Source organism: Schistocerca serialis, chromosome 2, assembly GCF_023864345.2.
Source record: "Schistocerca serialis cubense isolate TAMUIC-IGC-003099 chromosome 2, iqSchSeri2.2, whole genome shotgun sequence".
Lineage (NCBI taxonomy): Eukaryota > Metazoa > Arthropoda > Insecta > Orthoptera > Acrididae > Schistocerca > Schistocerca serialis.
This window is the reverse complement of record NC_064639.1, coordinates 1048016205-1048027163: the sequence shown is the minus strand read 5'-3', so window position 1 is coordinate 1048027163 and position 10959 is coordinate 1048016205.

Here is a 10959-nt window from a genome sequence, read left to right as displayed (position 1 = left end):
TACTGATAAATCAGATATATGTACAGTATTTAACAACCATTTTCTGAGCATTGCTTGTGAATTAAATAAAAATTTAGTTTCTACGGGATATCATATAAATTTCTTAGCAAATGCCTTTTCGAGATTGACGTCTGAAATACTCTTCTGTGATACAGACAAGAGGGAGATTGAGTCAATAATTAAATCACTGAAGACTAAAGACTCTCATGGTTATGATGGGGTGTCTAGTAGAATATTAAAGTACTGTGCTGCACATGTTAGCACTGTATTTAGCCATATTTGTAATTTTTCCTTTAGGAATGGTCAGTTTCCTGAGCGATTAAAGTACTCAGTAGTAAAACCGCTTTATAAAAAGGGAGAAAGGGATAATGTAGATAATTTTAGACCTATTTCTATGCCATCAGTGTTTGCAAAAGTTATCGAAAAGGCTGTGTATGTAAGGTTAATTGATCATTTTATATCACACGATTTGCTATCAAATGTACAGTTCGGCTTTAGAAATAGTTTGACAACTGAAAATGTTATATTCTCTTTTCTCTGTGAGGTACTGGATGGGCTAAATGAAAAGTTTCGAACACTTGGCATATTTTTTGATTTAACAAAGGCATTTGACTATGTTGATCTCACAATATTGCTCCAGAAGTTGGACCATTATGGAATAAGGGGAGTAGCTCACAATTGGCTCACCTCTTACTTTAGCAACATGCAGCAAAAGGTCATTATTCACAATGTTGATAACGGCTGTGATGTGGGATCTGAGTGGGGTACTGTCAAGTGGGGGGTGCCCCAGGGATCAGTGTTGGGGGCACTCCTGTTCCTTATTTATATAAATGATATGCCATCTAGTATTATGGGTAACTCTAAAATATTTCTGTTTGCTGATGACACTAGCTTGGTAGTAAAGGATGTTGTGTGCAACATTGACTCGGTTTCAAGCAGTGCAGTACATGACCTCAGTTCATGGCTTGTAGAAAATAAACTAACGTTAAATCACAGTAAGACTCAGTTTTTACAGTTTCTAACACACAATTCAACAAAACCTGACGTTTTAATCTCACAGAACGGGCATATGATTAGTGAAACTGAACAGTTCAAATTCCTTGGTGTTCAGATAGATAGTAAGCTGTCGTGGAAAGACCACGTTCAGGATCTTGTTCAAAGACTTAATACTGCCATTTTCACTATTCGAAAGGTATCGAAAGTGAGTGATACTTCGACACGTAAATTAGTCTACTTTGCTTATTTTCATTCACTTATGTCGTATGGTATTATGTTTTGGGATAACTCTTCCCATTCTAGAAGGATATTTTTGGCTCAGAAACGGGCGGTTCGGGCAATAAGTGGTGTGAGTTCACGAACCTCTTGTTGACCTCTGTTCATGAGTCCGGGTATTTTGACATTGGCCTCTCAACATGTATATTTCTTATTGTCGTTTCTTGTTACCAATATTAGTTCATTTCCAGCAATAAGCAGCTTTCACTCGGTTAATACTTGGCAGAAATCAAATCTCCATTTGGATCGGACTTCCTTAACTCTTGTGCAAAAAGGTGTGCAGTATACTGCTGCATCCATTTTCAATAAGCTGCCACTCGAATTCAAAAATCTCGGCAGTAATCCACGCGCTTTCAAATCGAAACTGAATAGTTTCCTCATGGGTCACTCCTTCTATTCTGTTGAGGAGTTCCTTGAAAAATTAAGCTGATTCTCATTGTATTGCTGATAGCATTTGCTTAAACTTATGGACTGATTTTCCTTCAGGTTCATGAACATTTATTTTTATGTGTTATTACTTTTATGTTGTAAGTTCATGTACTGACACATTCCATGACCTTGGAGATTTGCTCCTCAATTTGGTCCTACGGAACTTGACATGTAAATAAATAAAAAGAAAGTAAATGTAGATGGCACCTCTGTAGACTGTGTAACAAATGCAAAATTTCTAGGAATGAATATTGATTCTCAGTTGAAGTAGTGTTAACACACAAAGGCACTTGCAAACAGAATGTCATCAGCGTGTTATGCCCTTAGAATCCTATCATCAGTGTATAACAAGCAATGTCTTTTAGTTACATATTATTCATGTGTACACTCAATTCTTAGCTATGGAATTCTTTTTTGGGAAACAAATGCACAAAACATGAAGACAATTTTCAAACTCCAGAAAAGAGCCATAAGAATAATAACCAAAAATACTAGTCGAGCTCATTGTAAAGATCTGTTCAGAACACTGGGGATTTTAACTGCTCCATGTGAATACATTTACCAGTCAGTTGTACACATCAAAAATAACACTGGTAATTACTGCACAGACAGCTCTGTCCATGACCATGCAACAAGAGATAAACTCAACTTACATTTACCAAGAAAAAATAAACATAAAACTCAAAACAGCATTTTCTACCAAGGAATAAAACTGTACAATAAATTACCAAAAGAGATTAAAGAAATTGCCAAAATATACTTATTTAAAAAAGCAGCTAAATAGTGCCTGTTATGCAATACATTTTATACATTGAAGGATTACTTAGTTAAAACAGAGTAGGGTTTTGATAAAAAATGTTATACAAATAAATAATAATAATAATGACCATAAAATATCCAATGTTCCACATAACACCTTCACTTTATGTTTTTTCCTTTCTAGGAATATTTACCCCTAAGCTATGCAAAGCACAATACTAACGCGTCTTCCTCTTTCTGAGCTCAACATCTCACTTATTATGGAGGGATGCTGACTCAGTTTTTCAGGATAGCAAATGGGAAGTTGTGGTACAGAAAATGGCCCAGAGATCACCAGTGTGTGTGGTGTATGTGTGTGTGTGTGTGTGTGTGTGTGTGTGTAATGAGTGAAGTGTTATGAAACAATGTGTGTATAGTGTATGCAGTGACTGATAGTGAGATATGAGTGAACAATGTGGCATTACATTATTTAATAAGTTATTTGTAAAAAAATAAATAAATAAATAAATAAAATAAAAAAAAATAAATAAAAAAAGTATTGTATACCAGGAGTAAATCTAATGATTGTCTCTAACTATAAGTCTGTAAATATATGTGTGTACAAATTAGCTTATTTTAAATTGATCCAAATTTGTAAATACTTTGACATGTCCTATATCCTTGTAAAAAAGAGATCTACGGATGAATAAAGCTACTACTACTGCTCTCAGCAGCAGCTGTTGGTGGTGTGTGTCCTTTTGCTGTCCTTCAGGCAGAGCGGCTTTGTTTTTTACTGAAGAACAGTTCTCATTTTTGTTATCAACAGTAACTTACTTCATGTCAGACTTATTTTTTGGCTGTTCTGTATTAGGAGTGTCCCCATTTTGTGGCCCATCTCATACTGATAAAACAGCACAAGGTGGTACAGTAGTATGACACTGGACTCTTACTCAGGTGGGTGGCAGCTCAAATCGATGTCCATCCATCTAGATTTACCTTTCCTGTGGTTTCTCTCAGACACTTAAGGCAGATGCTGGGATGCTTCCTCTGAAAATGATATGGTTGATTTCCTTCTGTATCCTGCCCTGGTCCAAACTTGGGCTCTGTCCCTAATGACCTTTCCTCCATAGTGAGCATCGCACCCATAAATTTGTTGAATGATGTTAATGTTTTTCCACTTAGGCAGTAATAGTCATTAAAGTCTGCACACAATGCACTATGTGGCTTTTCTTCATTTTGCTCCAGGACTGAGTTGTTGAGACTCTGTTGTTAGTAGAACATTTGTGTCTCCAGAATATGGACAAGAACACACACTGTAACAGGGTTGTTCTCTGCCATTAATCTTTCACTATCTTCCCCAGCTCTCATGGACACTGCCCTGTCAAAATAATCAATGAACTATATTCCACTGACTTCTGTCCTACCTAGACACATCTACCTGAATGAGTAGTCCCAGCCCAGATGGATTCAAGCTAAATGTTGTGTAGTCAGCAGGCTATATTTGAACATAGAGACGAACCATGCAACCACTTACCACTGTCTGGCCGCTATACAAACACACCAGCAGAGCATGAACGTACAAATACGACTATACGCTCATGTGCGATAGGCACCCATGGTTCAGACTTAGAAAATTCCAAGTCTTTGGGACATCTACGAGATGACAGCATGTCCCTTGTTGGAACAATGAACGTCACTTTGTAGTCAGGGACAGGTGCATAGCCCAGCATAAATTCAAGTTGAGAACCATCTAGCCTTTCAGGTTGCAAGAGCTAAATACAATCATATAACAAAATATCACAAGGAAAGAATGTGATGGGCACTCTTGAATTCCAGAAACCATTATAGTAAGTGTCAATTGTATTCCAAACCAGGATAGTTTTGGGTAGATTCCCAGTTAATGCTGTAATGAAGAATGGTATTCTCCAGACCAATAAAGGAGATATTGTCCAAACTGTGACTGAACATTTTGCAGAGATATGTGCTACCACTGGACAGGATCTAGCTTTCCATCAATGTTGAGTGACTGCTGAAAGGGTGGCATTGGCCTTGGTTCTACAAATAATGAAGGTTCTAACCACCCTTCCTCAGCGTCGAAGGTGGAGTCTGCAATGTCATCAGGTCATGACAGCATTCTTTACAGCATGGTGGCATCTCAAAAGCTGGCCATGCACTACAGGACTTTAGCAATGGCCCACAGATGTTTCTGGCAGATTGTTGAACACCTGCAGTCTCCACCTGTGTGTTAGTGGTGGCACAACCTTGAGATCATTGCCTGCGGTTCTGGGAACTGTCGATCCAGCCAGACAGCACGTGTAGATTTCTGCAATGGGCCTCATTCAGGAAGTCCATGAGCTTCCGGTGAGTTGGTGGCTGATGCACTACTTTGGCAGAACAGTGCCTCCCGTCAGCTACCTAGCTATCTTCCTCACACAATTTTAAATTAACTATTTGGTAAAAAAAATAGTTTTTACATTAGTTATTGATTTATGCCAGCTTTACAGTGAAGATGAAATTTGAATGCTCTACAATGAAAAATAGGCATTCCTGTGAATCTGTGTGTATATTAGACAACATTACTGCATATGAAATTTAGCTAATTTATTGAATTTTTCCTTAGACTTGGGAGGAGGTATCTGTCTATCACCAGTCTTCAGCAAAGTGATTTTATGTGCACTCATTTGTGACCGCACATGCTCTTATCTTCTTTTATGTGTTAGTATGCAAAGAGGAGAGTATTTTGCAGTATGATAAACATGCCAAACTTTCTTATCTACCACAATATATGAGTAACTGTACACTTTTACAATGGAATGATGTAATTTTTTAAGAGTCTTTGAGAGCTGGTGAAATGAGAATTAGTGTGGCTTTGCAACAAAATGAGTGAAGAAATTACACATTTATTTTTACAGTGAAAATGTGCTATTTCACAAGCTTTTGACCTGATTTGTCCTCAGTTCCTCATTTAATAAACCACTGTCCCAAGATTCTGTGACAATAGAAAATGCATTAGAATGTTAGCAACATGACACTGTGTAAGCTCCACTTTGTTTCACCAAAGAAAAGCAAATTTTAAAATGACAGCAAGAGAATTGTAGTTGGTAGTATAAATTCACTACTAATGAATGAGTGGTTTTCAGGTTGCAGCAAGTTTTAGCAGCTACAAATATAGTGAAGGGAATGGACCAATAACAACATCAAAGAACTTGCACAGTTGTTCCGTGAAACACTTGTCTGTGAAAAATTACACATGAACTTTACATAAACAAGAATGTAAAAAGTAAGGTGTACAAAGAGATGGCTGAAACATTTATGGAAGTATGCCAGCTGTGGACCAAAGTGTGAGTTTATAGTTCCAAACAAGGGAATATTTTCACTTAGAGTAAGTCACACAGAAGTGTAAAATAAGTTAAATTGGATCACTGCTGGAATAAATATAGCCAGTGGGATAAAAAGTTAACTACACAAGGGACTAAAATATAACAAAGACCCTGTTTTTATTAACTATGTTAAACAGTACAAAAGCATATGTAAAAGGTGTAGTGACAGCAGCAAAATAAATGGTTAACCATAAATACATCTTGGTTAATGGACACAAATCAAAGGCACTGTGATCCATCATAAAATCAGTACTGGGTTTTAGAACTGACAGCAAAGATATTTCTATAATTAAGATGGGAAATAAAATCATTAATAAATTTTTGTCAAATGTCAGAATCATTCAATAAGTTTTTTTTATAAATGTATCAAAGTCAGATGTACATGCAGATGCTTACACAGAAAAAGTACATGTAAGTCAGAAGGCAGAAGAATATTTTAATAAATTTTAGAAAAGTTCAGCCAAAGATGTAGAGAAAACCATATTACAGCTAAAAAAAAACAAAAATTCTGCAGGGTGGGATGGCATACCTACCTGAGTAGTTAAAGCAGCTGTCAGGATAATAGCTGATCCCCTTTGCTCAATAATTAACGAATCATTTGAAGAAGGCTACTTTCCGGTTGCACGAAACAAAAGCAGAGGTAAAACCCTAGTTTAAAAAAGGCTCAAGAGAAGATACAGAAAACTACCACCCAATCTCTATTCTTCCAATTTTTTGAACAATATTTGAAAGTGGGGTGCTAATGCAAATCAAACAATTTATAGAAAAATACTTTCAGATACTCCATATGGCATTCAAAAAGGCAAAAGCACAATAGAGGCGATTAATGAGGTTTTGAAAAAAATTACTTCTGTATCAAAAAGGCGAGAAAAGTTGCAGAATTTTTCTGTGGCCTGACAAGCAATTGGTTGTGTACAAGGTCTGTTCAAAAAATTCTAGAACATTCATAATTTCATGCCAAGGGTATGTTGGAGGGAAATGTGGTTGGAATATGTGCACTCGTCTGTGTTTAATTTGTAACTGATGGAAGTTTCATTGTTGTGTGTCATTAGTATTTGTTCAGTGCTTTGTTGAGAAGGATATTGTGTTGCGCAGTTGGAAATTTCGAGATGGCAGAGGTACAGGAGCAATGCATTTGCATTAAATTTTGTGTAAAAGTCAAGAAAACCTTTACAGACACATACCAAATGATGGAGGAAGTCTACAGTGATGAGTTCTTAAGCCATACTCAGTGTTATGAATGGTTCACATGATTTAAAAATGGCAGGATGGACGTTAAAGATGACCAAAGCTATGTTAATAGTTTTATTTGATTTTGCAGGATTAGTTCATCATGAATTCATGCCACAGGGAAAAATTGTTAATCAATGGTACTTTCAGAACATGTTGCGATACCTGCGAGAAAATGTGAGAAGGAAACAGCCTGAAATGTGGTGAGACAATACATGGCTCTTCCTTCACAATAATGCACTTGAACATTCACCCCTGTTGGTGGGTGACTATTGCACAAAAAATGAAATCACTGTGCTGCTTCATCCTCCATACCCTCCGGACGTGGTCCCTGCAGAGTTGTGTGGTTTTTTTTTTTTTTTTTTTTTTTTTTTTTTTTTTTTTTTTTTTTTTTTTTTTAATTTCCAAAGATGAAAATCACATTGAAAGGATGAAGATTTGCAATGATAGATGAAAGAAAAGAAAATTCGCAGACAGCACTTCACTTGATCCCGCAGGAGCTGTACCAAGACTGCTTCCTGAAGTGGAAATGGTGTTGGGAGCAGTGTATGGATTGCGAAGGAGACTATTTTTAAGGAGACTATTCACAATAAGTAAAAGATTAGTGCAGAAAAATTTTGCGGACAAACTTCGGGACTTTTTGAACAGACCTAGTAAAACATCACTTGCTCCTGCATAAAATGGAAAGATACAGAACTGGAGTTTTGCTTTGCAGTTGCTTAGGTCATATCTCACAAACAGAGACCAACAACATAGGAAAAGATACACTGCTACTTACCGTAAAGATATGCTAAATAGCAAATGGGCACAATTAAAAGGCACTTACACATAAGCTTTTGGCCTCAGCCTTCATCGGAAAAAAGAGAATCACACACCACTCATTCACATAAGCAGACACATCTCATGCATTCAAAACTTCCAACAATGGCAGCTCAGGCCAGAAAACAAAGTAATTGGATAGACAAAAAATCTACTCACTAAGTGGCAGCAGGAAAAAACACACATTTATTACAATTTGGTTGCCTTTGGAGCCAGTGACTCCTTCTTCTGGCAGAAGGGTTGAAGTGGAAGGAAGAGGGGTGAAGAAAAAGGATGGTAAGTTTTGGGAAAACGGGCAGAGTTTGGAAAAGTCGCCAGAACCCCCGAACAGGGGAGGCTTTCCAGATGGGATGAGAAGGAAAGACGGTATTGCACCGGACAAGATTTGAGCTTAGAGGTGGAAGACAGAGTAATATGCAAGACAGAGATTACTGATAAAATATTTTGCACAAGTTAATAAAAAAGAAAAGCTAAGTGCTTTGTACATGATAGATGTGGGAAAGGGACAGTGAAAAATAGACAGGTCAGAAAATGCAAGATGCAGAAAACTAATCCGGAGCAAAGAAAGGAATAGTTGCTGTGAAGAAATGCTAAGACACTTACACTAAGATTGTTGCTGATTGCCACAGGGCTCTGGTGGAGCTAGAGGGAAGCAATAGGGTGAACCTAGTGTGGGTCCCTGGCCACTCAGGGATCTGTGGCAATGAACAAGCCAAGAGATTGGCTAGGATGGGGGCAACAACTCCATTTATTGGACTGGAACCTGTCCTGACAATCACCAAGGCTATGATCAAATTAGAACTATAGAACTGGCTTAGGAAACAGCACGTAGGATATTGGACCAAGCTCCATAAACAAAAACATCGTAAGGTAATGATGCCCAAGCCATGTTTTAAAAGACGCTCTGTAATCCTGGGATTGAACAGGAAAGAGATCAATGTCATCACTGGACTGATGACCAGCCATGGGAATTTCAAAAAACACCTACTCACAATGGGTATAACGGAAGAGGACCCTAAATGTAGGATCTGTGATGAAGGTGAAGAAACTGCATCACACCTAATCTTCATATGCATGGCATTGGAGAGTAAAAGATACAGAATCTTCAAGACAACTAGACCTGAAGAAATTATGTCTAACATAAAACTGGTAGAGGGACTCCTTGCACTATTTAAGGGCACTGGTTGGCTTTACCAGATATACAGGGAGCGATACCGCACAATAAACCTAGTTTCGGTGCGGGCAGTGATGGGTCAGACCTAAGCTGTTTTAGCTTCTCTGTTAAAATCAGTCAATGCTTTGGTTTAGTGCTGAAGCACATTTTCTTCTGGATGAGTTCCTCGATAAGCAAAATTGGCACATTTGAGATCTGAGAATACACATTTCACGATCGAGAAGTCTTTTCACCCTTAACTGGTGACTGTGTGGTGTGTAATGTCCAGTCACGGAATAATTGGTGCGATATTCCTTGATGGTATGGTGACTACCAAGCTGTACATGAAGGTTTTGGAAGATGATTTCATCCTCCAAAGTGACCCTCATTTCGACAAGATGTGGTTCATGCAAGACGGGACTTGATCCAGATGAAGCAAGAGAGCATTTGCTGTCCTACAGGAGCACTTTGGGGACCACATTCTGACTCTGGGATATCCAAAGGCCACTGGGATGGGCCTCAATTGGCTGCCATATTCTCCAGACCTGAACACGTGCGACTCCTTTTTGTGGGGCTATATTAAAGGTAAGGTGTACAGTAATGACCCCAAAACCACTGCTGAGCTGTAAACAACCATTCAGGAGGTCATCAACAGCATCTATGTTCCAACACTTCAGCAGGTCATGCAGAATTTCGCTATTCATCTGTGCCATATCATCGTGAATGACGGCAGGCATATTGAACACATCATAACTAGATCCAAAAATCTGTAGTGATGTTTATGTGGTGAATAAAGTGTGTGCATGCCGTAGTTTGTAACTAATTTACATTTTTTTCATATAGTTCAATAACTGTCACTCTGTATATGTGTGTCCTCCGGGGGTCACTTTATGAGTAGATTTTTTTATCTATAAATTACATTTTCAAAAATTAGTTTTATTAATAAACAGAAAACAAAGGATAGTTATATCATCAAGTAAGGGAAAATTCTTCTCTGAATGGATTATTATTTCACAATTTGTTCTACAAGGTCCAATTCTAGGTCCATTTTTTTTCCTACTTTATGGGAATGACTTGCCCCTAAACAAAAATTTACACTCAGTTTCATTTGCTGATTATACTTCTGCCCTTGTCAAAGACATGACTTGGAACAAACTCCTTCAACTGTGACAAATGTGGGTCTCATGGGGAGCATGCCAGAGATAAGTCCCTGCAGTCACACTATCCTCTTGTGTCCTCAATGGCTCAGTCGGATAGCGTAATATCTCTGGTTAGCGACGTCAACAACCATCAGTCTTCATGTAGTTCTCAAAAAATATTGAAAAATATAGGTAATTTAGTATCTGTTCATCTCTAAATTGTGTTGCCATGTGGTTGCAGTGTCAACACATACCTGAGCAGCACCGAGTCATGCATCGGCGGGCGAACTGTGTGGACAGGTCTTGTTTACATCCTCACTGTGGCTGGCCACGTGCTGACATGTAAGTGGTGGGTTGGGCACTCTTGCGGCTTACACGCCAATTGTATATTTGATAATGAATCAAACATGAATATGAAGCAACAGCTTTGAAAAGATACTTTGAAGTGCACATTCGATGAACACTTTGCACGACCTAGAGCATTCAAAGTAGAACAGTTCTTGCGTGATGTAGAAAAGCTCAGTTTCACTGATATAATTGGGATCAACTTATCGATTGTGAGTAGCACAGTTTATGTAAATATGGTGAATGTTAAATGCTATGATAAGATTATTGAAGGATGTGGTGGATCTTTGAATTCAATCACTGTGATGGAAATGACGATGACGTCAAAATAGATCATGCAGGTTTTGGGATTAGAAAAGTCCAGATTTTTTAACTTCCCTTTGAAATAACTACGAAATAGATTTATTGCATCCTTCAAGCATATGGGAAGGTCATCAGTAATGTTGCAGAGAAG